Source organism: Vicugna pacos, chromosome 2 (assembly GCF_048564905.1).
Source record: "Vicugna pacos chromosome 2, VicPac4, whole genome shotgun sequence".
NCBI lineage: Eukaryota > Metazoa > Chordata > Mammalia > Artiodactyla > Camelidae > Vicugna > Vicugna pacos.
This window is the reverse complement of record NC_132988.1, coordinates 60,703,898-60,729,106: the sequence shown is the minus strand read 5'-3', so window position 1 is coordinate 60,729,106 and position 25,209 is coordinate 60,703,898. Positions and strand designations below refer to the sequence as shown.

At 34.4% G+C, this 25,209-nt stretch overlaps 1 long non-coding RNA gene across 1 annotated transcript; it reads right to left on the bottom strand.

Annotated features, from left to right (window-relative positions):
• Positions 1 to 691: 691 nt before the first annotated feature.
• LOC140700148 (uncharacterized) lies at positions 692 to 25,209 on the bottom strand. The gene is made up of 3 exons (XR_012078405.1): positions 25,126 to 25,209; positions 2,580 to 2,620; positions 692 to 750 (listed from the first exon to the last, which is right to left on the bottom strand). It is a non-coding gene; the product is annotated as an uncharacterized lncRNA (long non-coding RNA).

The following is a 25,209-nucleotide window of genomic DNA, read 5'->3' as shown; positions in this document are numbered from 1 at the left end:
AATGTCTATAAATTATTAATATAGTAGTTACTGCATTACCACCATAATGATCCATCTAAAACAAAGTACAAAAGTATTGCTTGGTGAATCATAGATTGTAAAAACTTAAAGCAAAAGGAGGTTAATGTAAAATAATCAAAAAGGGGAAAATGCTTATTGAAATGCTATACTGCAGGAAAATATTTCAAGAAAAAATGATTCTAAAAAAGACTATGAATCATAGGGTTAGATAGAGGAAAGTAAAGAATGATCATTACAGGAAGACAGTATTTATAGAAAAATCATCAAAATGGCCTAGACATTCAGTGAGTATAAAAAAATAGAATAAAAGCACTATAATAGAACAAGAGGAAAATAATCCAATAGTGGTATTCCTTTCAATGCTCCCATCATATACAGGAAAAAGTTGATTAGTTCTATGGGCCAAAATCTCATTCAAAATCTGGCCACTACTCACTTTTTCTGTTATCTTTCACCACTCCCCTCATCCTGCTGTGTGACCCATCTCCATGACAAAGAACACACAACCCAAATTCCAATTTTACTGAAATGCAGTATAATGGCAATGGTCTTCTAATAATATAGTTTCAAACTATCATGCTATTATACATTAATTTTCTCTGCCTGTAATGTCCTTCTTTTTCTTCTCTATTTTGTTATTTCTTGTCTAAATTCTACTTGTGAGGATCTTGATGGCAGGAGCTGTGCTCTATTCTTTTTTTATCCCCAGATCAGGCCACATTGTAAGGTCTAAATAAATGAACAGAAATAGAAATGTCCTGTTAAAACGACTGAATGAGAGAAGTGAAAGGTATCAGAGGGATGACAATTATTTTAATAGATACAGAATACAAGATTATTTCAATTTAAGAAATTATGCTTTACAAGCTAAAAGAGGGAATTTTTGCTGAATTACTATCACTTATTTAGTTATGTTTCTAGGAGAAAAATTAGGAAAGAAGCATATAAAGAGAAAAATCACTGCATTGGGAGTCAAGACACTGAGGAAGTCCCGTAACTGTAGTTAACCATTTTTCTGATGAGGGAAATAATCTATCATCTGAATACATGAAAAAAAAAACCTCTTACATGTCTTTCTTCATTATATTTGAGTTCACATAACACTTCAGTTAAGATTACTATTGATTTTTGTTTTATCATAAGTAGCAACAAGTTTCATAAACAATAATGCATTAATACATAGAAAATGTGCAATGTTTCCATTTTGATTTCTTTTATGTGATACGCTTCAATAACAAGATATGGTAGACAACACACTGTGTTGAAATAATAGCTCAGGCAGCAAGAGGTGTTGAGAATAGCCTAGGAGATCAGCTTTTGACATGGTAAATTTGACATGTCTATTATACTTTATGTGTCTTTTGCGCTACTCACTGATGCCCAGTTTTCCACACTTTCTAGACATATGCAAGATTGAATTTGCTCCCTCCCTAGTGTGGGTGTTTCTAGTACTAGCTACTGAGGTAGGGGAGGTAAATGCCATGTTATTTCTAAGCTATAACTTTAAATTCCCAGTATGATAAACTCGAGAGTTCTCTTTGCCATGTTAGGGTGACTGTGAGATTTTGGAGGTGTTTAATTCCACATAATAACCTAGCCTATCCTGACTGTTAGAAAATTCAGTTCACACCTCTGAGATTCTAACATAAATAAAAGCCTAAAACATGTGGCATTTGATTACATATTCAGAGGTAGGTAATAAGGTAAATACTATCAAAGGCTAGAAAGATGGGGCTCAGGTACAGGATTACTAAGAAGTCAAATAAAACTCAGGTCTCAGGTTCCCCAACTTACACTAGTCCACTTCATAGCCCTAGGAGGGAACCTAGTAATCTGTTCTTATTTATTTTACAAGTAAACATATTTGCAGAATGTACAAACATCAGGTTTTATAATCTCATTTTGTAAAGACCACTATCTCTTTTTACTGTAACTTCCTCTCCATCACATTTTTCTTCATACTGAATGGATTTAGAGTTGTCACAATCATTTCTTTCATTTGTCTAAGGGAAAATTGAGTTGGAAATATATTTAGTTTGAGCTTAATGAAATATAAGAATGTGACTCACAGTTTACAGCTAAATTGTTAGCCATGCCAGTGCAGAAAAGCTTTCTAGAATATTCTTGCAGCCCTCTTGCCAATTCACTTGGAATTATGCAATAGAAACGTTTCCTATAGCACATGGCACCAGAAGAAGGTGAGTCATGGAGGAGTAACAAAATCAGTAAGTTTAAAGTTAGAAACTAGTACATGGAATATTTTTTCCAATTATCAAACTGTAAGCAGAGGATTTGTTTTTTATGGAAACCTACTCAAAACTGAAGTTCTCTCCTCTTCTATAATATAGGAAATAATGTGATGTATATAACTATAAACATACAACACATTTTCTTTTTTATAAGAATTATAGAAATTATCAGAATCATTTTAGTGTTAATGGGTCAAAAAAGTAGTAATGGGGCAAAAAGGACACCGTTACTATTGACAGAAGTATTTCTATGCATGAAGTCTTATGTTCTATGTGTCCAAATTGTCAATAATTTATAAAAGGACCTACCATGCCAAACAAAACACTGATTTACATTTCATTTCCATTCTCTAAAAGAAAAACATATTATAAAATTTAGTATAATATTAATCTGCAATAAAAGATAATATAATCAAAAAAAAAGAAAATGTTACATCAGATAAATTTTTTTTATTTATTTATGATCTGGTATTTATCATATTTTGTATTTATGATTATTTTGCGATTTATCTTCTCATTACAAACACTTTTTTGTGTTTATAATTTGGAGTTACTCTTTACAAGAGGGTTACTAAGCCTTTCCTCTGAAAACTTGGACCCATACCATCATGCTGATTCACATTCTATGGTAGTAGAACTTTAAGCAAAATTTGTTTTTGATAATTCAGGGCTAAGATAATGTCTTATTAACTTATAACCCTGGGGTTACAGATTGAAATACATAATATTAATAATGTATGCTCATTGTTACTGGCTGCATTTGGCAAAGTATTAGTAGACAGAGATGAGTCCAGAAAACAGCTGACAGTAATAAAACAGACAAAATCCCTGGATTTATCCAGGGCGCTATAGATCTGGAAGAAGGAACTGCTATTTAACCACAGAGAGTAAAGTGTGTCATTTAAAACTGAAAATAAAGACATTTGTACTTAAATATTCAGAACAGTTTTATTGTCAATGGACAAAAACCAGAAATCACTCAAATGTCTGTCAGTAGGTAAATGAACAAAGATATTTTTGGACATCCACAACATGGAATACAACACTACAATAACAAGTCAAAATAATTACGCTAAATGTAACAAAATTCCATTTATATAAAATTCTAGACCATTTATACTAGACTATGGTCACAAAAAAAGATAGATCAGTTCTTGCTTGAGAGTAAGGAACAGAAGAGAGGCTATATGCCAAAGGTGAAAAGAAACTTTCACAGGTGATGAATATGTCCATTATCTTGACTGTAGAGATGCTTTTGCAGATACATACACATGTAAAAATCTCACACACTACACTTAAATATGTGTAATTTATTGTCAATTATGTCTCAGAAGTTTAAATGCTTACTTTGAGAAACAAAGGCTGCTTAATACTCAGCTTTGTTATAAGGATCAAATCAAGAATGTGACCTTTCGCTCATTGATTAAAGTCTTTGAAGGGAGGGAATTGGTGCCCCGAGTATCCTCACTCTTAAAAATACATACATATGTATTTCATATAAATGTATATATACATCTGCCACAGAGAAAGTGTCCTACTGTACATGTGGATTTCCCAATGAAGTCTGAGAGGATGGCACCTATGATTAAGTCAAAAGTGAACATGAACAAAGCAAGGGAGAGTAAGAGAGAAAGCACTGTACTCTACGAGGCTTAAAATCTTTTTTTTTTAAATTTAAACAAAGATGCAAAACAGAGAAGTATTTTAGAAAAGAGCTTGAATATCAGCTTTGGCATATGTTGCTGATTTGGAATCAACTAGATGATGAGTTCACTAAGGGTTTGATGGAGTAACACAGCCAAAAAAACATGGAACCTCGAGGTAAAATAGGCTCTGTTTGAGGCTTAAAACAACGTTTGGCTCCAAAACCACAGAATATACAACACGAAGGGTAAATTCTCATATAACCCAGGGGCACTGGGTGATTATGGTGTGTCAAGGTAGGTTCATCAATTGTAACAGTGTGCTGCTCTAGTGGGGGATGTGGACAATGGGGGAGGCCGTGCATGTGAGGGGGTGGGGGGTGGATGGGGAATCTCTGTACCTTCCTTCAATCTTGCTGCAAAATTGAAACTAGCCTACAAAAAAAGGTTTAATTTAAAAAAAAAAAAGAAAAGAAAAAAGACAAAACTGAGTAACAACAGCTAAAAACCTTTGTTTGCAACTTTCTGCAAGCTTCTTACCTTCTTATCCAACCCCCTACTATCACACACAATGAGGAAAGCATGCCATTTAATGTCTACTTTCTTTCCAGTGTTAAATTAATTAAACAAGGAGGCCATCAGACCAAAGGAGCTCTATGTCTTGGCAGCCTGCACAAGCAAACCAAAATCTAAGCTAGTAAATGCCTCAAGGTTATAAAAACTGGAACTTAGGGCAGCCAACCACAAATAGACAACCTGATTTTAAGCTATAGTGAATGAATAATTTCCCTGGTTTGCTTCACCTTTCCTCTGAGCTCCTGTTTCTCCTCACTAGTTCTAGCTTGCCACTGCCCTGATTCCCTGATTAGAATTAATTTTCGCTCAAATAAACTCTAAAAAATTGTGATAAATTTTAATTTGCCCCAGTTTATCTTTTAGTAGTAGCCAACAATGGTAGCCCTTTTTTGCTATCTTTAGAGAATCACAGAAAGAACAACACAGGAACTGAAAATGTAATGGGACAATAGTATGACATGACAAAAGACCTGTTGATTGACTGATCTCCATGGGTTTGGCATGGACAGGTTGATGAGAGGCAACACCTCAGGAAAGCATTTAGGAAAGAGGCACCATCACAACACTTTGAATGGAAGAAATGGAGAAAGAAACCTAGCTTTTCTTGGTATACCACTTTGCCAACTGGCTAGTCCTAATCATCCTGCCTCCCAATACAGTGGGAAAAGGATACACTGATTCCAAGAATTAACTATTGGGATTAATCCAATTTTAGGAATCTCAGACATTTAGTTCTTTGCAGCTTAGGAGAAAAATGAAGGTTAAAAAAAAAATTAGAACTATAGGCCTCTTGTCCTTTGAACTGATACCATCCCCTTTCCTTCCCTGACTACATATTTTTCCACATACAGTGTAATGGGGAAAAAAGTGATACGTGTTTATATTGCTTCACTTTCACATTATTAACACATGTCCATTGACATTAAACTCTTTCACAGCAATTATAAGCTGACAATTTTAAGAATATATTTATGACTTTTATTCATGTGAATACACATAGAATAGTCATAAAAGGATGTTATTCAATATCATCAACACTTCAATTCATGCTCTGGAACAAGACCAACTATTTGGACATTCAGACTCTAATATTTATTGACTTTGTGACTTTGGATAAGTCACTTAAACATGTATGTCTTCCATGTTCTTATCTACAAAATGAGCACAAGAATATTACCAGCCAAATGTAGGTGTTGAAAGAATAAATAAAATAGCCAGATTTATGTCTAGCACATATTATGTCTAGTTTGATGTCTAGCACATGGTAAGCATTTAAAAATTGCTATTACTTTTATTACATGAAAAAATCAAGCTTTGAAGTTGTCAGGAATTTTTAAATGTCTCAGATATAATAAAAGAAAAATTATCTTTGCCTGTTGCCTGCACACACACAAAAAAAGGGGTAGGGGCTGGAAATTTTCTTAGGAGAATAGCACTGTTGGATAGCTCCAGGTTTTCATGCATTTTTTCAGAATGTGAACTATGATCTGAGTTTTCATTTTATATGAATTATTCTGAAACTATCAGGAGGGTGAAGAGCTAATTAAAAAGGTTTTCTGTAGAAAATCTCTCCTTGGCATAAAGCCAATAAATCAGAAAAAAAAAGGAAGAAGCAAAGAAGAGAGAGTAGTCTGGTACTGATGAATTTCTAATGAACACTGAGGGTCAACAGGTCAGACTACAATAGTGTGATGGTCCATACATAATTTTTTACTGATCTGAACTTGCAGTCACATATATCTTTCATGCTTTCATCAAATGCAAATGTCTGTAGGTTTTGAAAAATGGAAAACTATCAATATATGATTCTATAATAAGTCAACTAATAATTAAAATCAAAAGGTGTGTATCAATATAATTATTTTGCCAGAAATATAAGTAGTAGAAACAGTGTAATAAGAGATATGCAAAAAGATAAAGGGCAACGGGAACAAGTTAAATACAGTAGCATTGTTGGCTTTAGTTTGATTCAAGGAGTGGAGGTTAGGTTAGTTTCAAGGCATTCTTCCCCCTGTGTTTTGTTAGCTTTTCTAAAAAATTGTTTTGTAAAGAAAGATAAGGCAAATCCCATAGAAATTCAGGAAGAAGATCCATGATAAAGCTGAGCTGATGGCTGGACCTGGATTAGAGGAAACTCTTGGAAACTCAGCAGCAGATTTTGTGGATATTCATGTGAGGGTTTTTCCCTTTCCTTGACTAATTTCCTCCATATCACCTCCAGCTCCTCAACCTGCTCCATAAAACCAGGAGTATCATTTGTCATAAAATGTTGCCTACCAATTCTGCGTCAGTTGAAAAGCAACCTATAAAATAAATATTCAGAGGTGACAGAAATCGTTCCCCATATCTGGGAATTCTGAGCAATAGAGAAAAGCTGTATTTAAATTAAGAAGTATAGTATGAGAGGTGTGGCTTTTCCTTAGAAAGATACAGAAAGGTAATAGACAACGAGCAATTATCTAAGATTAAGGTGGTGGATTTATGATAGTGAAAACAAACTCCCATATTCTGGGACAAAATGCTGATAAAAAGATGTAGGTTTTTCAACTAGAGAAAATGAGTCCCGTTTTTGTTTTGTTCACCCTTATTTCCCAGGATTAAGCACAATGCCTGGGGCACGGTAGTGCCCCATTCAATTGTTGTTTAGCTCTTTGTATGCATGTGTGTGTGCCTGTGTGTGCATGTCCCCTAATTTCCTGCATAATCACGCCTCTGTTCTCTCTTTCTCTCCTCCACAGGAAAAGAATTATCTTCGCTGGCTGTCTCCACTTTCTGTCTTCCCATGATCTTGTAAATCTATTCCTATCAGGATTTTACCTTCACCTTTCTACTTCAGAGAGCTCTTTGTCAAAGTTAGCAATGACTTCTACTTTGCTCAATCCCACAACTAAATTTCAGTTGACATCTTACTTAACTTTTCAGCAGCATTTAACAAAATTTATCATTCTCCCATCCATAAAATATTTTCTTTACTTAACTATGATAGTATTATTATACACTTCTGGCTTAACTGTCTCCTCATCGGTCATTTCTGATCAGTTCTCTTGCTGGTTCTTCCTCATCTCTTTGCCCTCTTTTCATTAATTTTAAAATGCCCTGAGATTCATCCCTTGGATGTCTTTAGTTTAACAGTCTACTTACTCTCTTGAAGCTCTTATCCAAAGGTATATCTATATCTATATCTCCCAAATTCATATACTGTTAAAGCTATCTGCTCTCCTGAAATTCAGAAATAAGCATATGCCTCACTATTTAATAGTTCCACTTGGATGTTTAATAGGAATCTCAATATGAACACGTCCAAAAGAGAGCTCCCAATCTTTAACTCCAAACTTGCTTATGCTTATATGTGTCTCCCTCTCAGATAAAGACAATTCTGTCCTCCGAGTCACCCATCAGATAACTTGGTGTCATCCTGGACTTTTCCTGTTTGCTCCTGCCCTTCATTCAGTTTGTCAGCATGTCCTGTCATTTCCATACTCAAAATATTTCCAGAGTCTAAACATTTTCAACTAGTCCGCTGTTACTGCCCTGTTTAAACCACAATTCATCCAGGTAATTATAATAATCTCCCTGTCTGTACCGTCTGTTGTCCAGGCAGCAGACAAAGTGATCTTGTTGAAGATTTAACACATCATGTCACTCCTCTTCACAGACTCCCCCATGCCTTCCTATTTCACTCAGAGTAAAAACCAAAGTGTTTACAGTTATCTATAAGGCCCAGCACAATCCCTTACAGGCACTTCAGCTTTGTTTTCTTCTACTCATTCCACACGCTGTTTTCTCTACTTTTCCTTGAACAGATATGTGTGTCATCTTAGGACCTTTGCAATTGCTGCTGCAACTGCCTGGAATACTATTCCCCCAGTCATCAACAAAACTTTGCCCAGTTATCAATATTACTTTCAGATCATTGCTCAAATGTTACTCTCCTGAAGTAAATTCGACTTACTAGCTATCCAATTTTAATTTGCAAGTTCCCTACTTCCCAACATCCTCTCTTTCTCCTCTTTAGTTTTCGTTCCCTCCAAAACACATACACCATTAACGTACTACATATTTTACTTATTTTTGATCTTTCATTATTTATATTCCACTATTTCAGCATAAACTCCTTGAAAGCAGAGGAATTAATTTTTTTGCTTTTAACTGGTATATTTCTAGAGCTAGAACAGTGTCTGCCTCAATTTAGGAGCTAAAAAATGTAACTGTTAGATAAATGAATGATAATGCCAATACTAGTACTCTCAGCAGCATTTTAGGAGTTTAGGTGAGAGGTCACCAGAGATTACAAGGATGTCTAGATAGACAAAATGGTACTAGATTTGGACCTCAGATAAGGATGCTGTACATATGAAGAAGAAAGTAAAGGCAACAGTCCCCCAGGAATGTGTGGGTAGAGTTAGTATAATTATCTACCTGGAAAGGTGACTTATGCTGGAGAATGGTTAAGAAATCACTTTACAAAAGTGTTTTTGTCCCATCAGATAGAACAGGACAGGGATCTCTCCACTAGAGAGTTTTAATTTAAGAATTTCTTACTTTTTATTAAAGACAAAGCAAAACAGAAAAAGAATTACTTTCTCAACACTGAGAAAGACCAATGCACAATGCTTAAAACAACCTTGCATCATGATTTCTGAAACATTCTAAAAAGTGATCATTCTGAGAGGTGAAAAGGAAGTAGCAGCAACAAAAATCTTTAAATGAATTTCTGGCTAAAATGGTGTCTAATCACAGTCATAAAATCAGTGTGTTTATTTGTGTCCTTGTGTCCTACCCACATCTCCTTGTGTTTCACCATTTCAGTGCACAGAAGACTTCCAGTTGCTACATGTGAATCTCCTTGCTTAAGGGCTCTTCCTGGTTACTGGAACATATTCTGCTTACGTGCAAATGTGGAAGAATTATACTGCCTACAAGGAGCCCCCAACTAATGACTACTGGAAGTTGGTGTATGAATGTCCCAGATATTTTGTCCCTTTGGTGGGATGACTCTAGGATACATTTGACTCTCAGAAATCACCAGTAGGGTTAAGCTCTAATTGTACACAGTGGTCACTTGCCTGGTAATTCAACATTTTGGCTGCCTTCCCTTCCCTAACTTGCTTTCTTACTGCCATATGGGTGTCTCGGAATTAATTCTCAAATAGACTATTCACTCTCTGATGCTCTTACTTTTGTATTTACTGAGTGTACACAAAGTCAAACATGTTGATTCTTTTGGAGAAATCTAAATGTTTTATGAACATAGCAGAACAAGTCTAATGAAGTGTTGAGATTACCAGCTAGAATTTTCATTGATGATCCTTAGTTACTCTGTTTTAATGTTAATAATGGTATCTTATTAAATAGGGTGATCATGTGTACACAAATAAGTGCATGCCACAGATATCCTGGGCAAACACTAGTTTAGCAGTGCCAGAGGGGAAATGAGTACTAAAGAAATTAGCAGCCTAGCTAATACAAACACAGCAGGAAAGTTCCTTAAAGGCTTTCTCCTCTTGTGCTGACCCTTGCTACCTCGTTTGTGAAATTCAGTTTCATTATATCATCAAGTGGTATGGACATAGGCCAGTAAGACACATGGGGTAAATACATACATTAAAGTCTTAATGTCGTTCCATTGTAATTAATTCTGTAAACGTCATTGAAGTCATTTTATGTCAATTCTACATTTCCTCATACAGCCAAATGTCTTAAACATAACCGAATTTCCCTTTGTATTCCATTTTAGCATAAGTCCTCACATATTTATTTGCCAGTTTTTTGAATTCTAACATAATAGTTTAGTTAATTCCTAGCTATATTAATTGTTAATGGAAGGTATTTTCCATTGTCAAATTCTGTCCACTTAAAGATTTTGTTCTTAATCATGTGATCATCACAGCCTGAAATTGCTTTTTTTGATAAGAAATAAATGGATACATATGTACCAAATAAGGGTTTTTTAAATATTAATTTCAGAAGGAATATACTAATACATGGGTAAACCAAATTTGAGTTAGGTAAGTTTTTTTCTTTTACTTCTTTTAAAGTTCCACAGTAAAACTTTCTGCACAGAAAACTGGTTAATGGTACACTCATCAATTGAAGAAAGAAAAAAAAAGAGAGAGAGAGCCAAATGAGCAAACATTGTTGCATCAATTTAATTTAATGAAAAATAAATTATAACATAATGGTTTTAGGGACAGTGTTCTTAATTTGGAAAAACAAAGACGAGTGATCCCCAAGGCTCTAGAGAAGAAAGAAAAAATCTAACATTGACCAAGTGAGGCTGCCTTCTATAAAGTATTTTTATTTCAGAATCGATTGCTCTAAACCAGTATTTCTAGAGTAAGACAAAAAGACAAATGACTGTAAATTCAGAATGCTCAGGTAAAACAAAAATCTATTGCTGAAAACACTGAAAAAAAAATCTCTTCTGTCTTATTGCAAAATAGCAGTGCAGTGATGAGAGAACTGCTAAAATAGACAAGACACATTTAGAATGTTCTATATTATCATTACATAAATTTTGAAACATACTTCCAGCCTCTATTTAGAAGATTTCAAGTTGAAAATAGAGAAGAAAATAAAAGTTTAGAAATGTTAAATTTTAAAATATGACTTTATTACTACTTTTCCTCAGTATATTAAAAAAAATTTTATTCAGAAAGCTTAGTAATGTGTTCTATGAAAAAGAAAGAAAATAATCTGATTGGTGAATTATTATATTGATTTTAATATCTAATTACCTCAATGTAATTAGGTAAGAATTTAAAATCAAAAGTTTGCCTTTTCAGTATTTTGTATCCTAGAAATAAAATCTCTCAAAAAATTTGAGAATTATTTATTTATTTATTTATTTAATTTATTTATATTAGAGTGCTTATATGTAAATAGATTTCATAAAAAATTCTTTCTTCATCAAATATATTTGCAAAAGAATTACACTAATTAATATTAAAATCAGTTTCCTGAGTGTACAATTTGTAAAAGTCCTCTACATGCTTATATATTTGGAAAATTTCCATTAAAGCATAATAATTGGCAAAATCTCCAAATTTATTTGACAGAAAACTTTTCTCCTTTTTCTCTAATTCCCACTGCCACTTATCTGCCCAAAGCCTTTCACATAGATAGTGTTGAATAAAATGTTATAGAAATAAAATTATACTAATAGGATGACATGACCAGGACAATACTTTTGGAACAGAGACATCACTCATACGGTAATGCAGAGAATATATTAGAACTTTGAGACACTATCACCACCAAAAACAACAAAAGACTTGACAATTTAATTTTTTGCAAGTTTTGCTTAGAAGTATAGTACATCACTTTGGAATGGTGGAATAGTCAATACCTAATATTCTGGTCTCTAATTTTGGATGTATCTGAAATGAAGACAGAAACTTTCTATGTTGATATTTCAGTGGGGAAAATTTATTTTGTAGAGAAGTTTATGTCTTACATTTACTTCCAAAGTACGTGTTTAGAGTTTATTGTTGCAACATCATCTACAGCTTGGAAATCCAGTAGAATTTATTTATGCACAATAGCTTTGTAGTTTTACATATATTTAGAAATATGTGAGGTTTTGAAATTAATGAAGTTTTGAAATCTAAGTGTATGCTTTAAATTTGGGGTTTAAGACCATGGAAGAACAAATCATTCCAAATGGTCTTTTCTGTCAATGTAATTGTTTTATTGAGTTTATGGTAAATTGGGTGCTATTTGTCTCACAGCGTATTAATCAGATCTAACCTCTGATGACAGGTCTCAAAGTTGACCTCACTCTCCCAATACTGATAAAAATAACAGATGGATTCTTTAATTTTAAAGAATGACATAAATCATGTTACATATTATATATAAGTTAAAAATCTGCTCCCATTTAGCAAGATCATCTGTAATTAGTATCTTCTTTAAAGGGAATCTCTTTTTAATCCATCACATACTATTTGTTACTGCTTCTGAAAGATGCTTTGAACAGTTTTATCCAGGACATTATTTCATAGATTCTTAGCTTAGTAATTTTTCTTTCTGATTAGAAAAAAATCTTGAATTTGCTTTATGCCTCAGATTATGTTAAGTAGAAAATTATCTGCTATCTGTGTTGCTCATTGAATATTACATTTTTAAAAGTTGATAATGTGAAATAAGAAAGACTATTCTACACTCAGCTTTATTTTATTTTTTTAAATATCTTAAGTGATCAACATCAAGTCAATTCATAATTATATTATCTCTCTAGAGCATTTCATAGTTAGGTTGAATAAAAGCACAAGTTTAATGGTTTAGATTCATAAAATTCAATAGCTTTTTTGTGGTTTATACTATGCTATACTTACTCTAACACATCATCTGTTATATTTCAAATCAATCTTGACATAAAAAATGAGAACAATAAACATGATTGTAATTAGGGAGAGTTTGTTAAATGTGCTTTAATAGGTCCTATTGTGAGATGTGTCTCATATACAAGCAGAAATCAAGACTAGCATACTGAAGAAGAAAAGATAAACAAAACCCATGGTTAGTGAGTAGATATAGAGCTTGAAATTGTTTGGTATAGGAAGACATCTAAAATACAATTTGGTACATACAGAAAATGTAATTAAACGATAATTGCACTGAAGCACAGTGAGTGTGAGATAAACAGCTTGTGAATCAATAAACCATGAGGCGGCAGGCTGAGGTATTTATTGATTTATGATTCATTTAGCTCCAAGTTCACTCCATTTCTAATTCAGTTGGAACTACTGTATTATCCTTCATTTGGAGAGCTGGGTGAAGTGATTTTATCATTTCATATGGGGAAAAGACTGTCTGAATTAATATCATGTTTAGGTTTTATGTGAGTACACGCCTGTGAGTTTTTTCTATTTACTTATCAAATCTATGGACTATGATATATCACGACACTAAATTTGTCTATTAATGTTAAAATTTACATTAATTCAGAAACTTTAGGACGTCATATACTTCTAATGGATGAAAATCCTGTATTTTCATGACTTTAAGACATGAATATTATCTTATAATGCACATCCTACCATGGGTTCTAAAAAAGCCATTTTTCACTTTAACCTAGGAAATCTGCACATTTTAAATAAACAAGGCATTCTTATTGTGGCCAGGGAATATCATGATAACTTCTACATTTGCTACATTGAACATCTTCAAAGACGAATCCTAAGTATTCATTCTACTTTTACTGACCATGAGGTAGGTCGAAAAGCAAAAATTCAGTGTCTTCCTCCAGCAACATAAGCAAGCAGCAGCATTAACATCTGAATTAGGGCACTTTGGCAGCACCTCTTTCTGAGAGGATGTGCAGTTTGTAGAATACTCATCACTTGTTACTTTAAAAACATAATGCTAGTATTTTGTTCCATCACAGAAAGATGTCAGTTTACCAAGGATTACACTGGAAAAATGAAAACCTTGCTGTGGTGATTAAGAACTATATAATTTATGGATGATTCTGTACCAGTTAAACACTTGTAAAATAAACTAAGAAAAATGAAACACAAAGTCTTGCTATTCAGAAAGGTAATATTTACAAGTTATTTGCCTTTTGACTCAAATGGTAATTGCCGACCTTCCCCACGTTATGACTTATACAACTTAAATAAAATATTGTTCTTAAAAAATGATGGTTAAGATTAAAAGAAGCATGTGTTATTTCCCTTAATCAGATGTACCTTCATTAGTATGAGTTTCTCCCCAGTAAGTGAAACACATTCATTAAAAAGATGTTCTACGGTGGATATAGGTCCTTGATTAAATCCTTAGCAATATACCACAAGACACCTGTCCTTGCCTAAAACATTTCCTTGCTACCTTGACAACTGAGGAATAAAAGGCTATTTATATTTAATGCTGTGAAATCCACAGCAGAAACATATTCTGAATCCTCCTTCTCTCACTGGGAAGATTTCCAAGAGAATAATTTTTGATTCTACATTAATATAGTTTACTATCCAATGGTTTCTCAGAGCTGAAAAGTTGACTTACAGAAGTAGAATAAATTGTGTTAATGCCTTGCTTTTTTATAAGCATGTCCTTGTATAACACTTATGAGTAAAAATTTGGTCTTTGTTGTTTGGTAGTTTAATACTTGATTTCATACCTTGAGCATGTTTTACACAACATAAAACAAAATACATTGTATTTTGGCAGAAAATAAACACTTGATTAATGAGCATGTGTGGTATAGTTTTTTTGAACAAATTATTTTCCCACAATGAAATGTTACTAGAAAGGTTTGTATATGAAATCAAACTGGCTAAGGTTAAAGTTGGTAAGAAAAACTAAGGTTAGCTTACACCTAAAAATATAGACATGTTTGATTAAAACATGAAGTCAACGTCTTGCATCAAGTTACAAGTTGAAATAATTCCCAAGAGTCTTTTACTTGAGTGGTCATCTCTGTCTCTGAGCCACTACTCCTAATGAGTTTGTTCATTTCCTGGATCCTCTCCTCTGTCTGGGCAACATGTTCCCTTCTACACTGCACATATGTAAATACAAGACTCAAGCCCTCTCAACTCTATTCCATCCTGATACTAGCACATACACACAAACTCACACACACACACACACAGACTTTATTTGTAGCAAAATTTATTGAAGTGTATTTATATTGCAGTAAGTCAAGTAACATGAAAAGGAATGTTAACTATCCCTGTTCCTAAAACAGTGCAAAACAAAAATTAAACAATATGTAAGCTATTCATCCATCTATTCTGAGGATTTCTGTCCTTATCCTTTTCAACTTTACATTAAAAAGAGAGAAAAAAAATGAAACAAATTACCAGTCAAAAAAGCCAACTGATTTTATTATGAAGAGCAGTTATTTTTGATTATGTACTATCATCTTATATGTAAATATATGGAGACATTATAACTAGAACATCTATACTTAGCAAGCACAAATTTCTTCCCCTATTTGATTTAGATACTATTTTTAGAAGCATGGATTAAATATAGCTGCAATCACCCAGCCTATATGACATTACATTCTTTTTCCCCCTGGAAGTTGGTGTGTATCCCTTTTGTTCATGTATATTTCCTCTAAATAAGAGATTGTATTATTATTATACTATTATACTTTATTATAATATTAAACTTATGTGTATATTATGCTTATAAGTATTTTACTTATATGTACTTTATCAATATTATATATATTTTATAAATATATATAAATCATACCATAGTGTGATTTTTTTTTCAGTGTGCTTTAATACATTAAACATGTTTCAAGGTCCATTCATTGATACCAAAGAGCTGATATACTCTATTTAATTGTGAATAATATTTCAATTTATAAAGTACCACAGTTTATTTATTTTCCCTACTGATGAATATTTAGGCTGATTCTAATATTTGACTGTCAACAGAAATGTTGCAGTGACAACCCTTGTTGATTTATCATTATGTAGTTTACATTGTGAGACTTCCTATAGGGCATAGAAAGCCATAAAGTATATGAATCTTCAATTCTATTGGATATTACCCAATTTCTCTCTAAAGCTAGTATGACAGATCACACTCCCAGCAGTGTAAGTGCTTCTGCTTCTTTGTATCCCAATAATAATCTCACAATTTGAAATTTTTGTCTATATGATAAATGTTGAAAACTTCTTTGTTTTAATTATCATGTTCCTAAAAAGGTAAAGACAATTCTAGTATGTTTTCTGACCATTCTGTTTTCCTATCCTCTAAATTTTCTGTTCATATCAGTTGCAAATGTTATATTAAGTCATCTTTGTAACTGTCTACACAAATTGTGAAATACAAGGGAAATAGATTGTGTTAACATTAGCATATGTTATCTGCATAGAAGAGTTTACTTACAGTATTCTTCAGCAACTTTTGGTAGAAATTCACAGACTTCTCCAAGAATACTAGATTAGGAATCTATTGCTTGCCCTCTCTCTCTCTCCGCTCCCTCTCTCTTTCTCCCTTTTTACCTGTCAGATTGTTTCATCTCTCCTCTAATGCCTTTTATGTAGATTCTTAAACTCACTTGTGAACAAAGTTAAGCAAGGACATGGATATATATTCCAAAATGAAATCCTTGATGACAATAATAGTAATACACTCAAAATGCTGAAAGTTTATTGAATTTCACATTAATCATCCTTATGGAAGAAAGTGGGGCTAGGAAAAAAAGTTATGTCCTAATATGGGATATTTCTAGGAACTTTCAATAGCTAGCTTTGAAAATGTAGGTCTGAACTCTATTTTGAAAATTTTCTCTCTCTCCCTTCTCTCTCCCTACTCCATTTCAAACATACATACCTTTTGGTTTATGTGCTAAGTAATTGTCCAATAAAATATATATTTCAAGGTACAAGGATTGCCTCTATATACAATATCAATGTACAAATAACACAGGCTCTAGTAAAAGAAGCAGCACCTAAGAGCGTTCTCTCTTGCCTGTCTTATGAATGTAAAGGAGAGTTTATTTAAATGCTGTGAATAATAGAGATGCAGAAGGGAAAAAAGGGAACCAAAGCAGGAGCCCTTGCTTAGGAGTAGCTGAGGGCCATTTCTTACCTCTTCAGGCTTCTGAGAGGAAGCAATTACTTCAGTTAGATACAGACAATTAATCTTGCAATATAGCGCAATTTGAGTCCTAGATCAATTTATTATACCCATCCTTCTTAAAAGAATATCTTCTTGTTTTCTGACTTATTCTTTAGAGGTATGATATGGAGAGTAACACTTAAAAGAAGCTTTTATACCTTTCAAAGTTAAAGTTAACTTATGTGCCATATAGTATTTTAAAAAGAAAAAGTTCTGACCCCATCAAATACCCCTGACTTCCTGGAGGAATTATTTCAACACCAAATTTGGCTATGCTATTCCAAATAGCACATCACTGTTCTCACACAACAACCTAGAGGTTTCTTGCAGTTTTCTTAAAAAAAATCAATTTCAAAATTAATCAATATGTGTCAGTGATATAATAAGACACTTCAAGAGTTTATATATATTTTATTTTAAAGATTAATCAATTACATTTATAAAATTTACATAATATCTATTCTATTCCAAGAAAATTAAGTCCTAGGGACAGAAGAGTCAAAAACTTAAATGTGATCTTTGCCCTCAAACTATGATAGTCTATTTAACGGAGTTGTACAAAAGATATGCACATTGGTGAGAATGTAAACTGGTGCAGCCGCTATGGAAAACAGTTTGTAAATTCTTTTAAAAATTAAAAATAGAACTACCATATATTCCAGTGATTTTACTATGGGGTATATATCCAGAAAAAATGAAAATATTAATTTGAAAAGATACATGCACCCCAGTGTTCATAGCAGCACTATTTACAATAGCCAAGGCATGGAAGCAGTCAAGTGCCCATCAACGGACAATTGGATTAAGTAAATGTGATATACATACATATATGAATATTATTCAGCGATAAAAAAGAATGAAATACTGTTATTTACAGCAATGTACAAGGACCTAGAGAATATTATGCTAGTGAAATAAGTCTGACAGAAAGACAAATACTATATAATATCACTTATATGTGGAAACTAAAAAATAATATAAATGAATGCATGTGCAAAATGGAAACAGACTTGGAGATATAGAAAATAATCTTGTGGTTACTAAAGGGGAAATGAAATGGGGAGGGACAAATTAGGGGTATAGGATTAACAGAGACAATCTACTATATATAAAATAGATAAGCAACAACGATATATTCTATAACACAGGAAATGATATCCATTATCTGTAATAACTTAAAATGGAGTATAGTCTGCAAAAATACCAAATCACTGCGCTGTACAACTGAAACTAATACAATATTGTAAATCAACTATACTTCAATCAAAAAAAGACATGCATGAAAAACAAATGAATAGGATTCCATAGAAAGCTGAGTGACACAAATTAATGGAAACATATACTATACTTATGGATTGAAAGAATTAGTATTGTTAAAATGACCATACTACATAAAGAAATCTACAGATTCAATGCAACTCCTATTAAAATACTGATAGCATTTTTCACAGAACTAAGACAAATAATGCTAAATTTTGTATGCAACCATAAAAGTCCCTGCATAGCAAAAGCAATTTTGAGAAAAAACAAAGCTGGAGGTATTAAGCGCCCTGATCACAAACTATACTATAAAACTGTAGTAATCAAAGCAATATGGTACTGACACAAAACCAGACACATAGATCAATGGAACAGAATAGAGAACCCAGAAATAAACCTATATTTATATAACCAATTAATCTACTACAAAGGAGGTAAGAATATTCAATGGGGAAAGGAGAGTCTCTTCAATGAACAATGTTGGGAAAACTGTACAGCTATATGCAAAAGAATGAAACTAGACCATTTTCTTACACCATACACAAAAATAAACTAAAAATGGATTAAAGATCTAAATAAAAGACCTAAAACCATTATATTCAAGGAAAAAACACAGGCAATATTCTCTTTGACATTGGTTTAACCAATTTTTTTTTTATCTGTCTTCTCAGGCAAGGGCAACAAAAGCAAAAATAAACAAATGGGACTACATCAAACTAAAATGCTTTACCACAGTGAAGAAAACTAGCAACAAAGTTAAAAGGCAACCTACTGAATAAGAAAAGATATTTGGAAATAATGTGTTCAATAAGGGGTTAATAACCAAATTTACAAAGAACTCATAAAACTCAAAAACAAATAATCTGATTAAAAATGGGTGGAGGACCTGAATAGATACTTTTCCAAAGAAGACATACAAGTGGCCAACAGGCACATGAAAAGATGCTTAATGTCACTAATCATCAAGGAAATGCAAATCAAAACTACAATGAGCTATCACCTCATTCCAATCAGAATGGCAAAAAAAAGGCAAGAATGTGGACATGAGGTGGCTATAGCTCAGTGATGGAGTGCATGCTTAGCATATGCTAGGTCCTGGGTTCAATTCCCAGTACTTCCACTGAAATAAACAAAAAGAAAATGTAAGAAAAGAAAAAAAAATTGCAAAATAAAATTTTAAAAATATTCCGTAGAAAAAAAGGGGGAGGGAAGGTAACAGCTCAGTGGTAGAACACAAGCTTAGCATTCATGAAGCCCTGGGTTCAATTCGCAGTACCTTCATTTAAAAAAAAATAGATTCGGAGGAAAAAAAAAACCCTAGTTCACTTCTGGTGGGAATATAAACTGATACAGCCATTGTGGAAAAAAAGTATGTAGGTTCCTCAAAAAAATTTAAAAAAAAACTGCCATACAATTCAGAAATTCCACTTCTAAGTATTTTTTTAAACAAAACAAAAATTCTAAGTTGTAAAGATATATGTACCCCATATTCATTCCAGTATTATTTACAATAGCCAAGATATGGAAGCAATCTAAGTGTCCATTCATAGACAGAATGGGTAAAAAAGATGTGTGTTCTATATACACATATGTGTGTGTGTATGTGTGTGTGTATGTGTGTGTGTGTATGTGTATGTGTACATATATATATGTATATATGTGTATATATATAAATCACTCAGCCATATAAAAGAATGAGGTATTGGCATTTGTGACAACATGGATAGATCAAGAGGGTACTATGCTAAATGAAATAAGTTAGAGAAATACAAATACCATATGATCTTACTTATATGTGAATCTAAAAAATAAAACAAATGAGCAAACATAATAAAACAGAAATGGACTTATAGATACAGAGAACAAACTAATGATTGTCAGAGAAAGGGGACGGGGGGATGGGCAAAACAAGTAAAGGGAATTAAGAGGTACATCTCCAGTTATAAAATAAGTAAATCACAGCATAGGGAATATAGTCAATAATACTGTAATAATTCTGTATGGTGGTATTTGAAGCTAGACGTGTGGTGATCATTTTGTAATTTATTAAAACATCTAATCACTATGTAGTGCACATGATACTAATATAATACTGTAAATTAGTTATACTTCAATTTAAAAAATCTGAGCTTTCCTAGGAACAGAAACTCGTATTACAATAAATTTCAAGTATTAAGTAAAAATTAGAATACATCAAGCATACATGGTAACTACACATGAAGATTGCAATATCCAATGCAAGAATTCAATCTCATATCCATGAGGATCTACAAATACACATATTCAACAATTTAAACTTTTTTAGAAAATTGCATATGTTTGAAATATTCAATTTATGGTTGTAGAATTGTTTAGTATCTTTTTAAACCTCACACTGTATGTTAAGACTTACGAGAGTTACTGTAGTAAGTATATCAGACTTATAAAAATTTTTCCCTTCAAGGTGCTTAGTCATATTGGGAGTCTCTTAGTGGAAACACTCAAAAATTTTAGACGAGTTTTGTGACGAAGTAATTTTAAAGAGATGAACTCATTATATGTCAGATAGTTTCTATTCCTAATGAAATAGTTGATCATTGAATTTAACACCTGTTCTCCCCTACCTCACCTTAAAGTAGCCAGTATTAAACATCTTATTTCTTTCTGTAGTCAGGGATGGGTGGTATGGGTAAATATAACAATAGTGTCAATGATAAAACAACACTGAATACTCAATAATATTGTGTTATTATTATTCTATTGTTATGTGCCAGTTTTGCTAGAAAATGAGTTAACAATTGGGAAAGTCACTATTTTGCAAATATTTCCTGAGATATTAGTTCACTGTATTTCAGCATGTAGGTAGCACAAATTAAACTTATGTTCACAATTTTGAAACTAGAAAGGCAACATTTCATATTTAAGCATGGCTTTTCTTTACTTTGGTTTTCATTTCTTAATGTATAAATGCTTTATCTTTAAAAATAACATGTTGATTTATCTTTTGCATCAATATTCTGGAATTATATTGTTTTTTAAAAAAAGTTTGTTAGCACTACAAATTTTATATTTTTTAGTAAGCTTTATTGCATATTGTCTTTTATACTCAGTGTTTTCTTGACTCAGCAACAAAGTAAGAATTTTTTTCAAGTGAATGCAAAATGAATAAAAGGGAACTATAAGTTTATATAGAAATTACTTCTGCAAATGTCATATTGCTAGGGACTGTAAGTGTCATGTTCAAAATATATATCTAAGGTCTATCACAGTGCATAACTCATTGCAGCTGAGCAACAGATGCAAGTTGAATATTCCAGTGTGTGCTCTGCTTGAATTTCAATGGTCAGGAAAGTTGCTGCCATCAAATTGAATGCAATATAAATGATACATTTTTTTCCCTAGTCCAAAGAATACTTTTTAAATGTGTAACAGTCTCTTTTACTTCTGCAATGATATGTTCAATATCTTCAGAATTCTAAACACTGAAGTCAACTGACAAATTTTACTTCACTTGCTTTCTTCTCCATAAACCAGTCAAATAATATTAGTCTGTATTTGTAGAATGGAGTAATGATGATAGTATCAATACGAAGAGAGAGAGTATTTTAATCTTTAGAAGAATTTATATCTTGATTTGCAATTAAAAACATTCAGCTACTTTTATGTAATACACTCATACAATAGAAAATACCAGAAATATTTAAAAGTTCAACTAATAGTTATTTAAATATAAATTGAGACAAAATTTTTAAAATATGACTAATTTAAAATCTATCACATGTTCTAACATATGTATATTTTTATTAATAACATTTTTTAGATTGTATTGTCTAGTTTTTGTCACCTACAAAGCCCATTAATAATTCTCTGGGAAATAAAACTAGAACTTGGTAGTAAAGTCTCAACTGTTTTTCTTTTTCCCTGTGCTCAGCCTAGTTTCACTTGCTCATAGGGTGCCAAGTGCAAAGGCCTTGCACCAGACACCTCAGTTTTGCCCACCTTGTGCAGAAGCTGTGTATGGGACACCTCAGTTCCAGATGGCGGCCAGCAGGCCATAAACAGCACAGGTGCACCTGACCCATGGGGACTCCGTCGCATCCCCTCCCCAGTGACGAGAAACCTACAGAGCAGCCCCACCTTTCAGTGAGAGCGTGGACTCTAGAGTGTGAGCTCGCACCTCTCTGTTCTCTGATCAAAAATATAACCTATCAAATTTAGTCTCCATCTATTGGCTCAGACAACATCAGGCAGAAGGATCTCCTTGTTGGAGATTAATGTAGGAGGGTTGGTAACAAAATTTTAGCAGCCCAGGTGAGACGGACTGTAGCATTTTTGCCTACAGCTATCTACCAGGCTCTGGGGTCGCCCTGGCTCCCGTGGGAGGGTGGTGGAGGCTTTGGGAGGTTTGCAAGAGGAATACTGACTCTGGCCTTTAAGGTCACTCTAATGGAGTAGAATGGCAGCCGCCTTTGGCTGCATTCAGAGCCACTCTGCCCAGCAACCCAATATCCAGAGGTAGTGCACATATGGCATAGTTCCCAGAATCATCTGGGCTGTGCCCCATTGAGGGGATCACACTGCGGCATCATTGGGGATCAGGGACTCAAATGCACACGTGTCTGCCTGCTGCCTCTGGCTGGCCTTCCTGTGGTACCAAATGCCCAGGGACAACTGGGAGCTCTGGGCAAGGAATCCGGCAGCCTCGCCCTGTCTCCCCACAGTGCTCTGCAAGGCAGTAGCAGCAATACCAGGACTTTGGGCCCTCCTCACAGACCGCTAGGGTCAGCAGTAGCCTTCTCCATAGTAATTTTCTGTTTGGTAAAGGAAAATGGCCAGCCCTGTGAGCCAAGAGGCTAGACCAAATAAAGGCCCAAATTATAAGAAATACCTGACAGAAAAGAACGAGGGTGCAGAATAAACAGGTGAAACATGGTTTAAACATATTTAAACTCTTGGAAACAGTACAGCTTCGAAAAAAGGTGGCAGTGATTCACGGTGGAGGTTATCAAAAGAGGGGTGCAGAGGTAATAAAAGGAAACAAGTTGGATGCAACTGCTAAAGGGCAGCCCTAGAACCAGAAACTCAACAACCACCCTGATACCTCAAAGGACAGATCCGTCCCATTTTTCTTCCCATTTTACACAAAGGAAGAGTTAGACAAAGCCTGAAAATGGGACTTCAGTAGAGATCTAGGAGGCTATGGGTGGCTAGTCAATGAACACAGGCAACACCTTCCCCAAACTACAGCTTGTCAAGCCATCAGGGAGGCTCATCAAGCAACTCACCACAAGAAAGAAGCCCTATATAACTGGTTAGTTGAGACCATGGTAACTTCTGGCATAAAAAGTAAAATCAGCTGGTTAGTTGAGACCTACTTCATCTGCACAATGAACAACCCCAACACCAAATCCCCAGAGGGCCCCAGATAAGGCTCATTCAGACCAGAGAATAAAAGGGACTTATGGGGGGGGGGGCTCTGTAGCAGATTTGTAGATTGATTTCAGTGTCATGCTGAGAGTATTGGGCAATTTCAGGTACCTCTTGGTGCCAGCAGACACATTTCCTGAATGAATAGAACCATTCTCTGCTACAACTGAAATAGCACTTAAGGGGCTAAGGTGTTTCTAAAAGAACTAATGCCCAGATTTGGGCTCCCAGGATCCCTGCCAAGAGATAATATGATCCAGCATGTGTGTTTCAAGTGATGAAGGGGGATAATGAGTGTCCTGGACATAAACTGGACCTTGTGCTCAGCCTGAAGACCTCAATCACTGGGGAAAGCAGAGAGATCCAATCAGATCTTGAAATGGGCCTTAGCCAAGCTATGTCAGAAAACTCAAGAAAATTGGGAAAAGTTGCTTCCAATTGCTCTGCTCCATATGCAGTTAGCTCCAAGGGATGATTTAAAGTTAAATGCATTTGAACTCATGTATGGTAGACACATATCCCAAACCCCGAGAGAAGGGACACTTCAACTTCCTTGAAATGGAAAAACTCAGTGCGCCCCCCAGGTAAGAGGACCCATGAAAGCCCTCCTGGCAAGTGGTAACCAGGTGTTGCCTGCACCCACTCACCTGGCCCTCCACCCCATCCAGCCAGGAGACTGGGTGAACTTAAAAACCTGGAAAACTGTCAGCCCCCAAGATCACCTTACACCTAGGTGAAACAGACCCCTCTTGGTGATCCTAAACTCCCACTCTGTCATGAAGCTGCCAGAGATCACTCTGTGGATGCATCACACTCCAGTGAGGAGGGCACCTGAGCCCCAACCCTGGGAAAGACAACCTGAGGCAACCATTGACTACTCCTGTGAATCTCTCTCTGACTTGAACCTTCTCTTCCGAAAAGCAATAGGAGTGTCATGGGGTACTCAGGCCACGGCAGTGAGCCTCAACATCAGGGCACACTTTTGTTTACAGACAAAAGACCCGGATACCTTCATTTTTAGTTAAAATTTGACATATGATCATTATTCTCTTGCTAAGATATTAATCATGTATGTGGAATTGTTTGGTGTCCTTTGTCACCAAAGGTTAGACAAATGGTGGTCACTCAGCGATACAGTTAGGGCAGAGGCCTGGTGACAACCGAACACATCTAAAGGCTGCTGAGGAGGAGCTCTGCTCCTTTAATGGGGCTATGACGACTCCCCAGTGCAGTTACAGAGGACTGACCTGCACCCCTCAGTGCCCCTTCAAGAATGAGGAGCAGGACAAAAGGCAGAAGGCAGAGGAGGGATTTATCACATACACAGCACATTAACAATTCCCAGGAAATAAAAATAGCGTCTGGATAATAAAATAAACTCTAACCTTTTTCTTCCTTTTCCTTTGTGCTTGGTCTAGTTTCACTTGCTCATAGGACGCATGCAGAGGCCTCCCACCAGGCTCTTCAGA